This window comes from Vombatus ursinus, unplaced genomic scaffold, assembly GCF_900497805.2.
Source record: "Vombatus ursinus unplaced genomic scaffold, bare-nosed wombat genome assembly UNPS02014810.1, whole genome shotgun sequence".
Lineage (NCBI taxonomy): Eukaryota > Metazoa > Chordata > Mammalia > Diprotodontia > Vombatidae > Vombatus > Vombatus ursinus.
In genome coordinates, this window is record NW_020954588.1 from 28,393,932 (window position 1) to 28,412,733 (window position 18,802).

The 18,802-nt window shown below is 37.4% G+C and overlaps 1 protein-coding gene and 1 pseudogene across 1 annotated transcript in view; one reads left to right on the top strand and one right to left on the bottom strand.

The window, feature by feature from the left end:
• The window catches only part of PLD1 (phospholipase D1), a 261,073-nt gene that overhangs the window by 24,256 nt on the left and 218,015 nt on the right, over window positions 1-18,802 (top strand). Inside the window, exon 2 of the mRNA XM_027875838.1 lies at window positions 6,563-6,691. The gene's annotated coding sequence lies outside the window, so the exon portion shown is untranslated. The remainder of the gene's footprint in view (window positions 1-6,562; window positions 6,692-18,802) is intronic.
• On the bottom strand, window positions 13,957-15,577 carry LOC114053020 (annotated as a pseudogene).

Genomic DNA, 18,802 nt, shown 5'->3' on the forward strand with positions numbered 1-18,802 from the left:
GGATAGGATAGGATAGGATAGGATAGGATAGGATAGGATAGGATAGGATAGGATAGGATAGGATAGGATAGGATAGGATTGAATAGAATAGAATAGGAGGGGCCAACTTTGGAGTCAAGAAGACACCTGACATTTCAGAGCTCAATGGTCATTTCCAAATCAGGAAGTTCTCTCAGCTCCAGTTTTCTTCTTATATAAAATGAGGATGTTAAGTACCTGTAAACCAGACCTATTTCATAGGGTTATGGAAAAGATCAAATGAGATGCTGTTCAAAAATCACTCTGAAAACCTTAAAATGCCCTAGATATGCCAGCTATGAGGTTTATTATCTAAAATATTTTGTTTCATTACTAGATCCTCCTAGACTTATGTGTTTCTGGGTGTCAAATAGTATAGTGCATGTATGAAAGTGACTCATTGATGGCCAAGCCTTTGACATGATTATCACTATTAGAGTTTGTCACATAGCCTATTATCTTAACAGAAGAGAAAGCCTGAGAGCATGTGTTCTCCTTATGAAATTGATCTTTCTTTTCTTTTTCACTTTTTGTTTTTTTGAATTTTATAAGCACAAACAAACATGAACTTTTCCATATACAAAGAATAGAAAAAGTTTGTATATGTAGCTACAAATTTCATTACATATAGCTTTATATACATGTTGTTAATTATTTCATTAAATTTCCCAGTTACATGTAAAATATTTTAGCATTAATTTTTTTTTAAATTTTGAGTTCCAAATTCTCTCCCTTCTTCTTGTCCCTCCTCCATTCATTGAGAAGGCAAGCAATATGATATTGATTATCCACGTGAAGTAATGCAAAACATATGTCCGTATTAGCCACATTGCAAAAGAAAACACACACAGCCACAGACACACACACAGACACACACACACACACACAAAGAAAAAAAAAGAAAGTTGAAAAAGTAAGCTTCAATCTGCATTCAGAGTTCTTCAGTTCTCTCTCTGGAGGTAGAAAGCATCTTTCATCATGAGTCCTTTGGAACTGTCTGAACTGATCCTTTGGATCATTGTCTTGATCAGAGTAGCGAAGTCTTTCCCACTGGATCATCCTTACAATACTGCTGTTACTGTGAACAATATTCTCCTGGTTCTGCTCACTTCACTTCGCATCAGTTCATCTAAGTCTTCCCAGGGTTTTCTGAAACCATCCCTTTTATCCCTTCTCATAGCACAATAGTATTCCATCACAATCAAATACCGCAACTTGTTTAGCCATTCCCCAAATGATGGGCATTCCCTCAATTTCTGTTCTTTGTCATCACAAAAAGAGCTGCTATAAATAATTTTCTGTAAATTGATCCTTTTCTTTGATCTCTTTGCAACATTTGTTGTTGCTTAGTTGATTAGTCAGCTTGGACTCTTTGTAGCACCATTTGGGGTTTTCTTAGCAAAAAATACTGGAGTGATTTGCCATTTCCTTCTCTAGTTCATTTTACAGATAAGGAAACTGAGGCAAAGAGGGTTAAGTGACTTGTCCAAGGTCACACAGCTGGTAAGAGTCTAAGGATGTATTTGAATTCAAGTTCTTCTGACTCCAGGCCAGTCACTCTATCCAGTGTGCTACCTAGCTGTCATTTCAGACATATAGCTCTTAAATACACACACACAGACACACACACACAAATGTGTGTGTGTCTGTGTGTGTCTGTGTGTATCATTCAGAAGTCCACCAACACTGCATCAGTGTTCTTGTTTTCCTATAGCCCCTCCAACATTTGTCATTTTCCTTTTTTATTACCATTTCTGTTATATTATTTTTCCTTAACTGTTACCTTGTAAGAGAACTCTCATAAAGCAAGAGTAATCTATAAATGTAAGTAATGTAAAAACAAAGCACATCAATAAATTGAAAATATTTATATATCTTCAATTCAGTACATTGGTTCCAATGTTGTCTGGCTTATCTGTGCTGCCCCCTCAAGTTCCTTCCCAACTCTCCTATCTCTTTAAATGTTTCACTGATGCTCTATTATTTCTTCCCTTTTTTGAGGGGAGCATTATCACAAATCTCGCCCCCTAAAAAATCACTGTTCACACATTAGCATAGTCAAGTAAAATAAGCCCATATATGGCCATGTTAAAAAAATGTGGGTCTCATTCTGCATTTCGGTCCATCATCTCTCTATCAGGAGGTGGTAGCATGTTTCACCAATGGTCCTCAGGAGTTGCAATCATTGCATTAAGCAGAATTCTTAAATCTGCTTTGAAGTTGTTTTTCTTTAAAATATTACAGCAATTGTATAAATTATTCCTCAGGCTTTGCCCATCTCATTCTGCACCAGTTCATGTAAGCCTTCCTAAAATTCTCAGAATCCTTCCCTTTCATCATTACTTGTTATTCAGTCATGTCTGACTGTGATTCAGCAGACCATAGCATGTGACTGCTATACATGGGATTTTCTTGGCAAAGATATTAGAGTAGTTTGACATTTCCTTCTCCAGTGGATCTTTTTGTCAGGCAATCAGAGGTTAAGTGATTTGCTCAGGATTCACAGAGCAAGGAAGTATTTGAGGCTGGATTTGAACTCAGGTCTTCCTGACTCCAGGACCAGTGCTCTATTCACTGAACTACTACCTGCCTGGCATCATTGCTTACAATGCAATAATATCTCTATGTTATAGTTTGTCCATCCATTTCTTAACTGATGGTGATTCTTTAATTTTAGTTCTTTGTCTACAAAAAACATTGCAATGAGTATTCAGAGAAATTTGCTGCAAAGATATTTTCCCAGTTAACTATTTTCTTTCTAATTTTAGCTGCATTGATTTTGCTTGTGGTCACTTTAAATTTTACATAATCAAATTGTCCATTTTATCTCCTTTGGTCCTCTCTACCCATTGTTTGGTCAGCACCTCTCCCACTATCCATAGTTGTTAAAGGCATCTCCTTTCCTCTTAGTCTAAGTGATATTTTTTGTAATATGACCTTTTATATTTAGGCCATGTATGGATTTGGAACATGTTATAATATAGGGTGTGGCATATTTGTCTAAACGTAATTTATGATAGACTGCTTTCTATGTTCTCTACAATTTTTGTTGAATTGTGATCCTGATAACTGAGATCTTTGTGGCATTGAACACTATGCTTTTTTTGTTTTTTGATCTTGTGTTCTGAGCAATTTTTCTATTTTTCTAAGCCAATATCAAATAGTATTGATGATTATTGCTTTGTCATATGGTTTGAGATCTAGTACTGGTAGTCTTCCCACATTATTTTCCATTATCTCCCTTAAGACCTTGATCTTTTATACCTACATATGAATTTTGTTATTATTTTTCTAGCTCTGTAAAGCAATCTTTTGATAATTTGGTGTGGTACTGAGCACATAAAGTAATTTAGGCATTATTATTTTTTATTATATTGGCATGATCCACTCATAAGCAAATCATATTATTTAGGGCTATCTTTATTTCTGTAAAGAATATTTTGTAATTCTATTCATATAATTCTTGTGTATCTTATAGGTAGACTCCCAAATATTTTATACATTCTCTAGTTATTTTGAATGGAATTTCTCTATCTCTTCCTGCTTGATTTTGTTGGAAACAGAAAGATTAATGATCTGTGAGTTGATTTTTTATTCTACTTTTTTGCTGAAGGTGTTGTTTTAGTTAATTTTTAGTTAAACCTCTAGGGTTCTCTAAGTAGACTATCAAATCAGCTACAAAAGAGATGGTTTATTTCCTCTTTGGCTTCAGTTTATTGCCTCAATTTCTTTGTCTTGTGTAATTATAATAGTTAGCATTTCTAGAATTATATCAAATAATAGTGGTGATAGTGGAATTCTTTGCTTTATTCTGATTTTATTAGAAAGCCTCTAGCATTTTTCCATTAAGGATAATGGTAGCTCTTCAGTGTTAGAGAGAGAACAATTTAATTTAAAAGAAAAGTTCTATTTATTCCTATGCCTTTCTAATGTTTTTTTTTTAACAGAAATGAATGGTAGCTTTTTCTTCATCCACTGATACAGTAATGATTTTTATTGTTTGTGTTATTAATATGGTCTATTATGTTTATAGTTTTATTAATATTGGACCACCTTTGTATTCCCAGTATGAATCCAATATGATCATCATATGTAATCTTTTTAATATAGTTTAAAAGCATCTTTGCTAATATTTTGTTCTATGTCAGCATGAATATTCATTAGAAATATTGAACCATAGTTTTCTTTCTTGTCTTTGTCTGTTTTAGGTATCAAGATCATATTTGTGTCACAAAAGGAATTTGTTAAGATATATTCTTTAACTATTTCCGTAAAAGTTTTATGTAATATCAGAATTAATTATTATTTGAATGTTTGGTACAATTCATTTATAAATCTAACTAGTCCTACAGTTTTTTTTCTTTGGAAGTTCATTTATGGCTTGTTCAGATATTTTTTAAGAGATTAGACTATTTAGATTCTTGATTTCTTATTCTGGTAATCTGGATACTTAATACTTTAATAAATATTCATCTATTTAATTTCAATGATCAATTTTACTGCCATATAATTGGGCAACATAGTTTCTAATAATTTCCTTTTTTCTCTTCAATCATTATGAATTCTCCTTTTCATTTTTAATATTGGCAACTTGATTTTCTGCTTTCTTTTAATTGGATTAGTTAATAGTTTGTCTATTTTATTAGCTTAAAAATAGTTTATAATTTTATCAGTTCATGGTGGTTTGCTTTGAGTTTTTAATCTTTTTTTTTTATTTCCAAGATATCTACTTGGGCGTTCAATTGAGATTTTTGATTTGTTATTTTTCTAGTTGTTGTTTTTAGCTGCATGCCCAGTTCATTGATCTGTTGTTTCTTTTGTCAATAAAAGTATTTAGTAGTTTAAATGTTCTCCTCAGAACTACTTTGGCTACATCCCAAAAGTTTTGGTATGTTGTTTTATTCTTGTCATTTTCTTTGATGAAATTATCTATTTTTTCTGATTTATTTTTTTACCCTACCAATTCTTTAGAATAAAGTTATTTAGGCTCTACTTAAATATTAATCACTTAATCCAAGGCTCTTTATTAATAATAATTTTATAGTATTATAGTTAGTAAAGAGTATGTTTGAAATTTCTGCTTTTCTGCATTTTTATCAGGTTCTTCCACCTCAGGGCCACTTAAGGACGTAGAAGGCCACATGTGGCCTTAAGACCTCAGGTTCCCCACCCCTGTCCTACCCTAACCCATGGTCAACTTTTGTAAAGTTACCATGCACATCTGAGAAAAATGTATCTTTCTACTTCCATTAAATAATCTCCACAGAACTATTACATCTAATTTTCAAGTTCCATTCAGGTCATAAACTTCCTTCTTGATTACCTTTTTGCTATATTTGTCTTGGTCTCCTCAACTCCTCAACTATTATAGTTTTACCACCTATTTGATCTTATGATTGACTGACTTTTCCTTTAAGTACTCAGTTGCTATGCCAATTAGGGTCTGTGTGGGTGTATGTATACACACACATATATACATACACATTATACACACATACACACACACAGTATTGATAGTATTCCATTGTCTGTGGTACCTTTGAGCCCAATTTACTTGTTTATACTTTTTAACTTTGTCTATTTTTATGCTTAACTTGTCTGAAGTCAAGAGTGCTATCTGTGATTTTTTGGGTTTACCTGAAACATATTAAATTTTGCTCCAGGCCCTTATTTAAACTCTCTGTGAATCTTTATGGTTTTCTTGTTAAAAAAAAAAAGGAGAGAGAGAGAAGTTAGATTCTACTTTCTAATCCATCCAGCTGTACTCTTCCATTTAATGAGTTTTTCTTATTAACATTCATAATTATGATTGTGATTGGAAAGTTCCCTCTAACCTGTCCTCTTGTACTTTTTACTTCCTTTGTACCCTGCCACCGTTTTTTACAAAGAAGAAGTTGATGAATAAGAAGGAATGTAATTAGTATTAGTGACCTATAATTGAAATTATTTGCCTCCACTTTACTGGCTCTCCTATCTTCCACTTACCAAGATTCTAATCATTGGTTCTTATACTTTTTTCCCTTGTAATCTCTCCTTTATATAATTCACCTCCACCCCAAAGTTGGATTTTGTTTCTCTCATATTATTCCTTCCCTGACTACCTTTCCTCTTAAACCCCTGTCTCCCTTTCTCTAATCCCTGTCTGTTTCCCTATTGAGTTTAATGTTAGTACACCAAGCTCTTGTGTGTGAGTGGATGCATGTTCAGCCTTCTTTTGTCCACTTTAGATAAGAGTGAGGTTCACATGATACTCACTTCCTCTGTGTCTGTATTCTCTTTTTCTTACACAACTGAATTATGAGACATAGTCATTTCTTCTCCTTTCTTCCCTAATATGCTCCTTTTTTACTCCTTTCTCTTTCCTCTCTTAAGACCATTAAAATAGTACAAAGCCATGCCCAATCTTTCTAATTGTCTCATGTAATTGCCTCTGTGACCTTGAAGACATTTTCTTCTGTAATGTAAGTACCACATCACTATAGAATGCAATTACAACATCATTGTTTAGCCTCTTCTAACTATTCAAATGTACTTACCTTTCTAGGTTTCTCTGGACTCCTGTGTTTGCAGTTAGAAGTTTCTACTCAGCTATGGTCTTTTTATCAGGAAGGCTTAAAAGTCTTCTATTCCATTAAAGGTTCATTTTCCTCCCCAACATACTCAGCCTTGCAAGGTAAGTAATTTTTTATCAGAAACCTTTATCTTTTGCATTTTAGAATATCATATTCTAAGACTTTCTATTCTTTATAATACTTGCAGAAAAGTATTTTCTTTGACTTGGAAGCTCTGAGTTTTGGCTATGACATGCCTGTGAGTTTTTATTTGGAGATTTCTTTCAGGCGGTGACTCATGAATTCTCTCTAGTTTTACTTTGTGTTATGTTTCTAGCAAATCTGGGCAGTTTTGATTTATGATTCCTTGTAATTTGGTTATATAGGTTATTTCTTTTTGGACATGATTTTTAAGGAGTCTAATGATTCTTAAATGATTTCTTATTTGTTTTCTAGGTTGGTTTGTTTTTTGACAGCAGACACTTTATATTTTCTTCACTTTTAAAAAGTCTTTTGATTTTGTATTACTATATCTTGTATTACTATATATGTTGACTTATGACATCATTGAGTTCTGTTTGGTTTATTCTAATTTTCAGAGAGTCTGTTACTTGGGTAATGTTTTCTACTTTATGCTCTAAGCTATCTATTCTTCCAATTCTTTCCCTCTGAGCTCTTATTTTATTTATAATGTTATTTTTTATCTCCTGATTGATTTCTTCCAGTATTCTTATTGTAGTCTTTGGGCCAACTCATTTTTTTCCTCTGAGACTGTTAATGGTTGTGTGGAATTATTCTCTTTTTCTTGGTTTATCGTCTTGGGTATTGAAATATAATATTTCATTATGGTCTCTGGTTTCTTTTTTTCTTCTTTTTTTTCTGTTACTCAGATATCCAACCTCAGTTCCTGATTTGGGTTTTTGTGCCAGGGCTAGACTTTACCCATTCCCACACTCTTGTATGGAATGAATGGTTAGGCCCTATTTATTCCTCGCCTCAGTTTCTCGAGCTCTGCCACTGATGTGTCTCTTCCTCTGATGTGTCTGCACTTGGAATATTGAAAGGTTCTGTGTACAGTCAGAGGCCTGTGATAGGCTGTTCCCCAGTCACAACAATTCTGAAGGCATCTGTCCTCCAGAGGCCTCTCCAGTTGGTGTGTTGATACAACTTTGGGGCCTATTCTGACCTTGTTCTGGCTTCCCCAGGAAGATATCTCTTCTCGTGTTTATGGCTGCCATCTTGGTTTTTGCATCTTTGTTGGTTGAATGGAGAAATTTATTGAGAGCTCTTTTTCGATTTCTTAGTCATTATTTGAAATGATACATTTTTTTTTTTTGATCATTGCTGGAGCATATGAGGGGAAGTTATGCTACTTTAAGACCTATCATGATACCAACTTAATCTCCAACCTAATTTTCAGGGATCATTTAAGGGTTTGGTTCGGAGACAAGTTAAGTAATACACATATATTGATGCATATGCACAAACATGTAAAATATTGTTTATTGATAGTTTTTGTTTTTACCATTTTCAAATATGTAACACATCCTTTCCTTTCCTGCACATCATTCTTTGTAACAAAGATTATAAAAGAGAGAAAAGTAGCTCAGCAAAAATCCCAACATCTGAAAGTATATACTACATTCCATACCTGAAATTTTTCATCTCTGCAAAGCTTGCTTATTATAATTATCCGGCTTTTGGTTTATTTTATCCTATTCTTTCTATTTACATTGTTTCAGTCATTGGGAATACTATTTTCTCGGTTCTGTTTTTGTTCAGTCATTCTTCAGTCACGTCCAACTCTTCATGACCCCATTTGGGGTTTTCTTGGCAAAGATACTGGAGTGGTTTGCCATTTCCTTCTCCAGCTCATTTTACAGAGGAGGAAACTGAGGCAAGCAGGATAAAGTAAGTGACTTGCCCAGGGTCACACAGTTAGTTCTACTTACTTCATTCTGCATCCACTCTTCCCAGCCTTCTCTATGTTGTTCAGATTCATTATTCTTTATTTCACAGTAATTTTCCTTTAACATTCACACATCCCAGTTTGTTTAGCCATTCCACATTTGGTTGGCACCTATTTTCTTTATAGTTCTTTGCTTCCACAAAAAGCGTTTCAGTAATAATAAGATCCAGCATTTATATAGCACTTTAAAGTTTGCAAAGTACTTTACATATATATTGTCTCATTTGGTTCACAACAACTCTGGAAGATAGTTACGATTATTATTCCCATTTTACAGAAGGGGAAACTGTGGCTAAAAAAAAAAAGATAAAGTGACTTTCCCAGGATCACACAGTTAGTAGGTTTCTGAGACAGGATTTGAACACATGTTTTCCTTATTCCAAGTCCAGTATTCTATCCGCTCTTATAGGAGAACTTTCTTTGATCTCTTTGGAGTATATGATAAGGGTCATATTTTTTGGGTCAAAGGGTATGGGCATTTTCAGTCACTTGGGTGGGACGTGATTCCAAATTATTTTCCAGAATGGTTGGACCAATTCATAGCTCCACCAAGAAACAGTCTTTTAGTGATGAACAAATATGATTGATGGGTTCTTTCATCTAAAAAGGTCCAAAAACAATATACAGCAAGCATTATAAATGATGGGGGGACAGTGTTGTGGGAAATTTCTACTTTTTTCCTTTTTTTTGTGCTTTCTATGAGAATCGAGATGTAGCAACGCCTCTTTTCTTATTTCTGTAAGCCTTTGTAATCCTTGAAACTGACACTGGAGGAAATCCAGCTGAAGGTGTGTCCTTCCCATCTGGTTTCACCAGAGAACATGGGGTATGGTTGATTAAGGGTGAAATCATTTTTCCAGAACATATCCCAAAGAGGGTGATAAGGTTAAGAATTCAAGCCCAGACTTAGAAATTGACATGGTTTGTTCCCATGACTGAATCTTCAATGATTAATCTCATAGACAAAAGTGTTGACTTAGGGTCCACCCTGGGCCTATGGGGACGTGCAAAATACAATTGAATTCAACAAACCTTTGTTACGTCCAAGGAGCTATGCTACAGCCTGCTCATACAAATACATAAAGCAAAATAATTCTGCCCTCAAAGATCTTACCTTCTTACAATGACTACATATAGAGTGATTGTGGAGGGAGGGGTAAAGAAACAGAGAATGATAATAACCAGCATAAAAGTAGATCAAGAAATGTCTCAGATGGGAGGAGGCATCTGATCTGGACTTGGAAAGAAGTGAGGGATGCTAGGAGGCAAAAAGGGATGAAGGGAGTTCATTTCAGATATGGAAGACCATGCACTTGCCCACAAGGTCACACTGTCTACTTAAGTCAACTGCAGAAAGAAGAAAACACATCATTCTAATGATAACTGACTTTTGTAGCACTTTACACACATTATCTCCTTTGAACCTGCCTATGAACCTATGAACTAGGAATCATGAGGATTGTTACCCCATATCATAGATGAAGAAACAGAAGCCCAGAAAGGTCAAACTGCTTACAATGGCTATCAGATATGGAATGGTGAAGCCAATTGTGATGCATGAATGTAAAACGGGCATTACTGTAAAACAAAAAATAATGAAAAATTTAAAATCTGGCCTCAGGCTCTAGCTGTATGACCCTGGAAAGGTCACTTCACCTTATCTGCCTTAATTTCCTCATCCTAAAAAATTAGGATAAAAATATCACTCACCTTCCAAGGTTGTTGTGAGGATAAAAGTGAATTAATATTTATAAGGCACTTTGCAAATCTTAGAGCTCTATATACAAGTTTACTGTTGTCCTCTTTATTGTCTTAATACCTAACAAACAGAAGTGTAGCATATAAAGTCAGGAGACCCAGATCTGAATTTAACCTCCTCAAATGGCTCTGTTGATTCACATTCTCTCTCTTGTTCTTGGTTTTCTTCTCTCAAAAATGGGGGGCTGCACTAGACACTGTCTCTGGTTTCTCCCTGGACTAATTATTATGATAAGAAGTTCTGTGATTAGGAATTATCATGCTGCTTCTCTACCTTTTGAAGAAAATAGAATCTTTGACAGCCCCCCCCCACACACATATTCAACCCTCCTTATTTTAGCTCTTGGCAGAATCGTGGCACCAGGTGCATGAGAATGTGGAAGGTGAAAGGTCTTGGTCTATGCCTACTTCAGTTTGGCCTGCATATGATTGGTTTTAAAAGAGGGAAATTCACAAAACAAAGCTTCCTGTGAGCTCTCACTTTGTTTCTTCCTGTTCCTAAGATAACATCACACAGTTATTCTGACATGTTTATTGACCTAAGTTAAGAAAGAGAAGCAAATTCAGAAAATATCCCATTCCTTTGGCATTTCTTAGTGTTCCTTGGCATTTGACCCTCAAGGCCAACAGCGTTCAAGCTTTTGTTTCTCTATTTCTGTCCTAAATAGGGTTAAAGTGAAGGACTAGATCCGTCATTTCATTGCTATAGGAAACTCCCAGTGAGGAAATGCCCTCTCCCAATGCAGCATCTTCTCTGCAACACCTACTCTTAGAGAGCTGACGGAAGTGCATGCAGCCCCCGTGGTGGCCTACAGTACTCTGGAATGCCTGACTAGACTGAAATATAATCGAGAAGTAGTTAGCCAAATAAATAGATAAAATATAGATAATGTTGCATTTTAAAAACTAAGTCAATATGTGGGCTGGGATCTTATGTATGGATTAGTGACCACCATTTCTATTTGATTTTGACACCACTGGCCTATAGCACTGAGAAGCTAAGTGACTTTCCCAGGATCACACAGCTAGTGTATGTTATCAGAGGTGAGACTTGAACTCAGGTCTTCCTAGCTTTAAATATATATATATATATATAAATATATATATATGTGTGTGTGTGTGTGTGTGTATATTTGAAACTCCAAAGTAAGAAAATGCTCTCTCTCTCTCTCTTTCCCTCTCCCTCTCCCTTTCTTTCCCTTTCTTTCTCTCTCTCTCCCCCAATACATTTGCATGTATATGTGTACACTTATATACATATATAATATACATGTATATGTACACATACACACGTACACACACGTGTGTGTGTATTTGAAACACCCAGGTAAGGAAATGGCATCGCTCTCTTTCTCTCCATATACATACACACATATACATTCTGTATATATGAAGAATCTATCTATCTATTGCTTACGAGCAGCAGAGAGCCATGTCATGTGAACAGCAAATGGAGAAGGTTATGCATATCAACAGACTTTGGGTGTTGTGGTCATACTCATGACACTTTAAACACAGTATATTTGTTTTGGTTCTTCATAGTAACTAGGGACAAATGATAAGCTGCTCATATAAATGAAGGAAGTTAGTATTAGTTTTAAGAAACCAAACCACGTTTTTTAGGTTGTTTCCCTTCCTATTTTGGGTAGTTCTCCCACATCTATAAATAGTTCCCTGTTGGTACAATACATGTGCCATTTAATAATCATTGTCATCCCCTTCTCCCACCCCCACACATATACACATACATGAATCAGATCTTACGCCAAACAGCTTGGGATACCTTGCCCTCAATATCCCCCTACTAGTGCCCAGCGCTGAGGTCCCCCTTGTTCTGCCCATATGCTTTGATTGACTCAATTTTCTCCTGTGTATCCTGGCCCCACTTGTTGGGTCTGCAAACACCACACACAGCTGTTCCCTCTTCCTTTGACCTGGACAAGAGTCTGAGGTAGCAGAAATTAAGGGGCTAAGCTGCAAGGGGAGCCATTGTCACCTGGGTATCCCATCGACATCTCTGACACAACACGTCCAAGACAAGAACTCACCATCTTTCTCCCTTAACCTGCCTGTCCTCCAAATTCCCTACTTTTGTTGAGGGCGCTGCTGTCTTTCTGGTTATTTAGGTATATCACCTTGGAGCCAGCCTTGACTCTTCCCTTTACCCCCTTCCCATACACTTTGTTGCCAAGCCTCTGATTCTGCCCCCATAATATTAATCTCCACCCCATTCACTCTAGTTCAAGCCCTCACCTCTCTCTAGACCAGAGGTTCCCAAAGTGGGTGATACCACCCCCTGGGGGGCAAGGGGGGCAGTAGTAGACTCAGGTGCAATTGGAGGGCATTGAATAAAAATAAAGGGGGAGGTGGAAGCATAAGGAAAGAAGATAAGAACATTTTGAAAAATGGTTCATACACATTTCATCTGTTGTGTAACACAGTTAAAGTTGTAGTGATTACATTATTTTCCAAATAAACACACAAAATGCAACAACCAATCAGTGGTTAAGACTGACGACAGGTCTTAACAAGCAAGTGTTGGCAGGCAAGTGTCTTGTGCATTGTGGGGAAGTACAGCATGCATCAGCAGGAATATGCGCGTGTAATGACTTGTTTAGAATATGATACTATGTGGTTACATGATGCAATATTGTGTCATCAAAATTTCAATGAAGGAAAAGCCCCACAAACTTATAATAAATTATTAAATTTAAGATGTGTCATTTAAATATATATATATATATATATTTGAAGTGATGCAATTTTTAAAAATCATTAAAGGGTTAAAGAAAGTAGATTTCTAGGGGGGTGATGAATAATTTTTTATAAGGGGGCAGTAGGCCAAATAAGTTTGGGAACCTCTGCTCTAGACTGTATATATAATTATTCTCCCTGGTTCCAGCTTTTCCTCTCTCCAAGCCATTTTCCACACAGCTGCTGAGTCTGACTATGGTACTTCTCTACTCAAGAAGCTCCAATGCCTCACTATTGTTTCTTTTTGGAAAAAAAAAAGTTTTTATTTTGGCAATTCATTATAAGACTATCCAATATTTGTGGGCAGGTAGGTGGTACAGTGGATAGAGCACGGGCCCTGGGGTCAGGAAGACCTGATTTCAAATCCTGCCTTATTCACATAGTACTCACTAACTGTGTGACTCTGGACAAGTCACTTAGCCCCAGTTGCCTCACAAAAAAAAAAAAAGACTATCCAATATTTGATATTTAGGCATTATAAATATGACATTTAGTAAATTTTGGTTCCTAAATTATTTCATAATATTTACATATTCAGGGATAATGGTCTAGCAGGACAGTTTAATATATAAAATGGGTTGCATCTTTTACTGATACATTTACTAAATTTAAAATCAAAACAAATACAGTCACAGATCAACTTTTTTTCTCACAGTAAGTACATATTCATACAAATTAAGGTAGTTAAACATGCCTAGAGTATTAATACACTGTCAACTCTCCATTAAAGAGATTAAGTTCCCTATAAAAATACATGCAAATAAAATAAGACTGTGTACAGAAGTTACTAAGAGACCAATGTAGTCTCATACATAGAATAAAAACTTAGTTTTCTTTACCAAAAGGCAAGTGAGAAATTGGTTCGGAGCTGAGCCATTTCCTCCTGCCTTTAGGTGCTGGCATAATAGGTGACATAGAATTCCTCTGCCCAGTCACAGCCCAACAGAGACAAACAACAGCTCTAGAAGTCTGGAAGGTGGACAAGGACACTGATGAATTATTTACCAGTAAGTGTTTTAATGAGACAAAGATTTCTTGTTAAACTCATGGTAAGTTAAGCAAAAGTATAAAACTACCACCATAATCTCTTAGGGTTGAAGAACTAACATTTCTAATTTTTTTTTTCATTTCACCAGCAAGTATATTCAAGTCTTTTTCCTTTGCTGTCATTTCCTAAACAGTCACTTAACTAAGGAGGCCATAGGCCAGGAGAGCTTTCCTCAATTTTTGTATTTGTTGATGTGTTCTCGAGCTATAACCAGCCTTTGGATTTGAGTGGTCCCTCCGTAAATCTGGTAAATTTTGGCATCTCTCATTAGTTTTTCTACTGGGAATTCACTATTACATCCATTGCCTCCAAAAACCTGCACAGCGTCACTAGCTAGCTGGTTTGCAATGTCACCAGCAAGCGCTTTGCCGATGGAATCGTGGTAGGAACTGTGGCGACCCGAATCAATTTCCCACGCCGCTCTTGGGTAACTCATTCTGGCTAGCTCCACCTTCATTGCCATTTCAGCCAGCAGAAAGGACACCGCCTGGTGCTCCACAAGGGGCCTTCCAAAGGTCTTCCTCTCCAAGGCATACTTGGTAGCTTCGTCCAAAGCTCTCTGTCCAAGCCCGACAGCGCCAGCGGCGACCAGAGGTCTGGTTTTATCCAAAGCACCCATTGCAATTTTGAAGCCTGTGCCTTCCCCAAGGAGAACCTTCTCTTTGGGCACAACCACATCTTCAAAGATAATCCCCCTGGTGTCCGAGCATCGCTGGCCCATGTTTATCTCCTTTTTTCCGATCTGGATTCCTGGGGTGTCTGCCTCTACAATAAAGCCAGTAAAGGCTTTACTAGCAGGGACCTTGGGATCAGAGTCAGTACGAGCCAAAAGAAAATACCAATTGGCTTTTCCTCCATTGGTTATCCACGTCTTTTGACCGTTAATAACATATTCATCGCCTTTCTTCTCTGCTCTAGTCTGTAATCCAGCCACATCAGAGCCTGCTCCAGGTTCTGTTACACAGAAAGCACACGTCCTTGGTTGCTCAGTCATCCTTCCGAGATATTTCTTTTGCTGCTCATCAGTTCCCCCAATGACAACAGGCATTTGTCCCAAAGAACTAGCTTCAATGACAGCGTGAACCCCGGTGCATCCATACGCCAATTCTTCAGTAATAAGGGAGGCATCACAGATCCCAAATCCAAGGCCACCACAACCCTTTGGAACGTGAGTGTTCATCAGCCCCAGTTCCCAAGCCCTTTTGATAAGGGCAGCAGGAAACTCGCAGGTCCTGTCGTACTCAGCTGCGACGGGAATAATCTCTTCTCTGGCGAATTTTCGAGCTGTGTCTTGGAATTCTTTCTGCTGCGCAGTGAGCTCAAAGTTAAATCCTAAGGCTGACTCACGCTTTGGATCAGTTTTGGTACGCAGCGACCTCCAGAAACTATGAAAAAAGCCGTGTAGCGCCCGGCCATCGCGTCTCAGCACCTCCAAAGCCATTCACTGGGTCGCCACCGCCGCTGCAGCCTAAGCTTTGATCACCCAGGGGCGAGACCTCAAGGGGCCAGGTGCACCTGGCCCCGCCCACCGCGGGGAGGGGGAGGGGGAGGAGATGGGAGTGGCCCATTTGTTTATTAAGATTAAATGTAAACTAAGATAAAATACAAACTGCTCTGTCCTCTACACTCTGATTCTAGATGTAATTTCCTCGACATTTCATATTATCGCCTTTCACACCCTCTGCTTTCCAGCCAAATTGTGAAGGTAACTGTACCCTGAACTTGGCATTCCTGAAACTCCGGCCTCGGTGATGTTGTAGAAGCTGTCCCCCGTGCCTGGATCTCAGCCCTGCTCCTCTCTGCCTCTCACTGCCTTCCTCATCCATTCCAGTAGCTAATTTTCTAGCCTGTTGTAGATGATTTTGCATATGCTGATCTTTTGTGCATGTTTTATCACCCCCCCACCCCCAGAAAAATGTAAGCCTCTTTTAGGCTAGATTTCTATTTTGTCTTTGCAGCTGGAAGAAACCACGCGTGCTGAAATTTCTGTGTTCCGTGAGTGGTGTACTGAGACCTACTGAGTCCCAGTGACCCCTGGACACTTTAGCTTGTGAAGATTTTTACTTGAAGTTTGTAGTATTTAAAACAGCAACAAAAAATCAGTGTCATGAAGAAAAAATCAGTTTTAAAAGGGTACCACACTTTGAGAGGTAATGGATTCTCCCTCTACCTCCGGACCAGCTTTCAGGCTCCTTGGAGGAGGCTCTGCCCTGAGGTCAGCTCGAAAATTAGTGAACCCTTGTCTGGTACCTCCATATCATGAAGGAGTGCAGTCATGTTCTCCTTTATGTTTTGTCTTCCCTATTCGAATGTAAGCTACTGGGGAGTGGGCATTGTCTTGTTTTTTCTTTTTGTATTCCTGGTGTTTGGCACATAGTAAGGACTTAATAAATTATCTATCTATAATCGATCTATCATCCCTCATCTATCTATTTGTCCATCCATTATCTATAGTCTATGTGTCCATCTATCATATATCAATCCATCTATCCTTCCATCCATCCATTCATCCATCATCATTCTGTCTATAACCTATCTGTCCACCCATTATGTATGTATGTATGTATGTATGTATGTATGTATGTATCTATATCTATCTATCTATATAATCTGTGTCCATACATCATCTACCTGTCCATCCATCCATCCATCCATCAATCCATCCATCCATCCATCCATCCATCATCATTCTGTCTATAATCTATCTGTCCATGCATTATGTATGTATGTATCTATCTGTCCATCCACTGTCTATAATCTGTGAGTCCATATATCATCCATCCATCATTCTATCTATCTACCTTAGTCTATCTGTCCATCCATTATCTATCTATCTATCTATCTATCTATCTATCTATCTATCTGTCTGTCTGTCTGTCTACCCATCTTTGGAGATAGTTCTTCAAGAAGAGGCAGGATGACGTGTTGGTTATCTAATAGTGAAGATTCATTTCAGGTGTGTGTTGCACTGGGGCCCTCTGAGGTCTCATACAATTCCTAAAATTCTGCAGTTCTGTGATACTCCTGTGTTATGCAGTGGCCCGAAAGGCTAACGTGGTCTTGGGCTACCCTCAAAGAGGCATGACTATAATGAGGTTATAGTCCCACTGCACTCTATGCTTGTTAGATCGTGAGTATTGGGGTTAGTTCTGGGCACCACAGTTTAACAAGGATATTGACAGAATGTAGTACATCCTAAGAAGGGCAGCCATGATTGTGAGCAGCCTCAAGCTCATGTCTTATTAAGACTGAATAAAGAAACTGATGAAGGCTAGCTTGGAGGAGAGAAGGCTTCAGGAGGATGTCACTGACCTGAAGAGCTTGCAAGGCTGACACGTGGAGGAGAGATTAGGCATTTTCTGTTTGACCCTATGAGACAGAAGCAGGAGTGATGGGTGGAGGTTGGAAAGGCAAATCTAAGTGCAATGTCAGGAGAAAACTTCTTTTTTATTTTTTTAAGTTTATTTATTTTTTATCTTTTGACGATTTGGGGCTAAGTGACTTGCCCAGAGTCACAACGCTGGTAAGTGTCAAGCGTTTGGTCTGAGGTCAGATTTGAACTCAGGTCCTCCTGACTTCAGGGCCAGTGCTCTATGCACTGAGCCACCTAGCTGCCCCCAGGAAAAAACTTCTTAACAATGAGAGTTGTCTTAAAGGAGAATGAGCTGCTGTGAGTGGTGGTAGTGTCCTCCCTTACTGGAGGCCTTTGGGCAGAATGACCACTTGGCAGTGGATATTGGAGGGAGGGTGTCTTTCAGATAAGATTGGACAAGATGGCAGCTGAGGTCCATTCCAAACTCAGATCCTGTAATTCTTTGAAATTCTTTGATGTTAAAAAAGGGCCTCCATTCCTGAAAAGGTTGGGAACCACTGATTTAGGGCTGGAAATAGCCTTTAAGATCATCTGACCAACCCCTTCTTTTGACAGATGAGGAAATCAATAATAAGAAAATTATAATAGCTAGCATTAATTAATATAACATTTTAAGTTTGCAAAGTACTTTATAAATAATATCTTATTTTATCCTCCTTATAACATTGTGAGATAAGTACTATTATTAACCCCTTTTTTATGGACAAGGAAACTGAGGTTAAGTGACTTGCCCAGAGACACACAACTATTAAATGTCTGAGGCAAGATTTGAACTCAAGTCTTCCTGATTTCAAGTCCTATGCTGTATGCCCTGGACTAGAGCCTGGAAAGGTTAAATTATTTGCCCAGAGTTATACATCTGAATATCAATAAGAACCCAGATCAAAGTCCAGCACTCCTGACTCTCAGTACAGTACCCTTTCTACTTTTATCATGCTGTTAAATTGTTTGTCGACAAGATAATTTTAAGTATATCTACTATAATCTACTTTGCACAAGGAATTGGGCTCAGCTTGGAACAGAAGCAAAAAGTTTAAGATTTTGTCCCTGCCCTTAAAGAGTTTATAATTCAATGATTTATCATAATTTTTTTCAATATTTTCTTCACAAAAGACCCTCATCAATTTAATAATAATAACTTATAGTTAAAGTAACTCTTTGCATATATTTATTTTATCCTTTTTCCAACCTTATCGGGTAGTAGGAAAAAATATTTTTTCCGTTATTTTATAGGCTAGGACATTGAGATTCTGAGGTTCAAGTTCATTTCCAGGGATATACAGCTAGTAAATTATAGCAAAGCAAACCCAGGTCTTCTGCCTCCAAGTGCA